At 30.3% G+C, this 2,505-nt stretch overlaps 1 long non-coding RNA gene across 1 annotated transcript in view; it reads right to left on the bottom strand.

Moving 5' to 3' along the window:
- LOC139427023 (uncharacterized) overlaps positions 1 to 2,505 on the bottom strand; it is a 30,559-nt gene that overhangs the window by 846 nt on the left and 27,208 nt on the right. The gene's annotated exons all lie outside the window — the stretch shown is intronic.

Genomic DNA, 2,505 nt, shown 5'->3' with positions numbered 1-2,505 from the left:
GAAACTATCCTCCGACAAACAAGAACACCCTCATCCGTGCACTGACAGAGGAATGGGATAAATTGCCTCAACAGTTGCTGGATAATGTTGTGCAAAGTATGATACGACGTGTAAAATGTTACGTCACACTCCACGGTGGACATATCCCGTACTGACACCTTTCTTCAAGCTGCCTGCTGACATTTAGATGCATTGTTCCATTTTTCCGTAAGCAGCATCAAATGAACATTTTTTTTCTTTCAGATGTTTCATAGCTTTTGTACTTTCCAGAACAATGAATATTCTTTATACTAATGTCTGAACAGTGTGGCAACTATATTTTATCCTACTAGGCCTCATGTCTCGCTTAATGTTATGCTACATTGCAATTTATGATCTGTCCTTAGCAATTGTCCAGCAGTGTATGTTTATTTTGTGCATTATTTCTACTTTATTCATGTTGTTTCGTTTTATTCATTCGAAGTACGAAGCACATCCTAGCAGCTCAATTCGGCTGTAGTTTTTTATTTTTACCTTATTTTAACTTTGGTTCTTGATGTCGGATATATTGACATAGCATTGTGATGAATAACAACAGCTTGTAAACTACTAAACACTATTTCAAAAATAAATTTTAAAATAACATTGATGCATGTTAAGCAATCACTATTTCAAAACAGAAATATGATATAGACTTAAAGAAGGCATGAACTATGTTTTTATTTAAATTTATTGATAATTTCTGAACCGCAATTCCAAAGGTTTTAAAGTTAAATATTTTTTTGTTATTTTTTTATTATTTTTTATTTCTGCTTTATTATTATTTTTATTTTTTATAAAGTTTTACATTATTTTATTTTTCATATGATTGCTTTCTATACAAGAGAAACTTAATATTTTTTTTGGTTACACTAGTCTTAATTTAAAAAGATTATTATTAACACTAAAAAAATTACAAATATTCGGGAAGAAAAAACTTTTTTTCTATTATTGTGGATATTACTATAATCTTCAATCTTTAGAATTTAATATTGAGAGCTAAACCCCGAATTCCTTAGAAACTTTAAAATCCTTTTTAAACTTTTATTGCCAATTCATGTCTTATCAACTACAAAAGAAATTTTTTCTTATCGAAACTTTTATTTCTTTACTTTCACTAAGTATAATTGGATTCCATGTTTGGTAAAAGATTCCTTCTTTTCCTCCTTCAATTCAATATCTTAAAAAGCTTTTCTTTTAAATACATTTTAAATTTTTGTCAGAACAAATACGTTGATAAATAATTTTTTGTTCGTAGAAAATCATTAAAACCCATTTAATTGTGAATAATCTTAATCATTTTAATGTCAATTTAGTAGAAGAATTACATTAATGTCCTAAAACTTTCATTCTAGGTAGATAAATCTATTAATGAAATTCGTACCTAATGCCTGAGTGAAGAGGATATAGACTTTAGACCTAAGACTTTCATTCTAGGTAGATAAATCTATTAATTAAATTCGTACCAAATACCTGAGTAAGGAAGATATAGACTTTAGGCCTAAGACTTTCATTCTAGGTAGATAAATCTATTAATTAAATTCGTACCAAATACCTGAATAAGGAAGATGTAGACTTTAGGCCTAAAACTTTCACTCTAGGTTGATAAATCTATTAATTAAATTCGTACCTAATGCCTGAGTAAAGAGGATATAGACTTTAGTTATCGTCAATTTTTTGAAAACGTGGAATTTTCGTAAAACAATTTCCAAGCCATAAAAATTAAAAAAAATTTATTTTATTCCTATCTTATTATTTTTCAAAGTATCTCAAAGCTACAATATCTCAAAAATATTTCTTTAATTACAATTAAGGATTAAAACCATAGTGAAAAAGGGAGTTTAAAAAAATGTCGCGTCACCACATTAGATCCCGTGAGTATTAAAAATACAATAGTGGAAGAAATTGTGCAATAATTCGAGCAGGAACTTTCTTTTCCATCGTCCCACTTTAAAAGTTTCGTAATTTAATATCTTTAGTTGCGGTGACTCAAGAGCTAGATCACTCACCTCCCAAAGAAGGGACCCTGGTTTGAAATCCAGCGTTTTCCGCTCCGGGTTTGCCCTGACTACAGTGCTCACGTAAAATATCCTCATAGATGGATGAATCACTGTTTAGAATCTCTTGGCCATTGGGCTAACTGTAGTAGGTTTTCGTGTTTCTCATCTCTGCGTAACACAAATTCGGGGTAGTTCGATCAAAAAGTCCTCCAGGAAGACAAGTTTCTCCCAATGTTTGCTCCGAAAGTTCCCTTGTCTTCTGAATTATGTTCAAACCTACAAGGCTAAGGAGTTGAACATTGATAGTCGTACGTCCATAATTGGGTCAGCTGTCTAAAGCCAGTTATAACATAAATAATTTTAAATTTATTGGATTTGACCAGTCAATATTATTTCATTTCCTGCTATATTACTTAAGAAATATTGTTTGATTCAATGTTTCGCAATTTCCGTTGATTCTGTAGCAAAAAAATGCTATATATATATA

Source organism: Parasteatoda tepidariorum, chromosome 1 (assembly GCF_043381705.1).
Source record: "Parasteatoda tepidariorum isolate YZ-2023 chromosome 1, CAS_Ptep_4.0, whole genome shotgun sequence".
Classification (NCBI taxonomy): Eukaryota; Metazoa; Arthropoda; class Arachnida; order Araneae; family Theridiidae; genus Parasteatoda; species Parasteatoda tepidariorum.
Note: the sequence above shows the minus strand (reverse complement) of the source record. Positions and strands in the feature narration are given on the sequence as shown.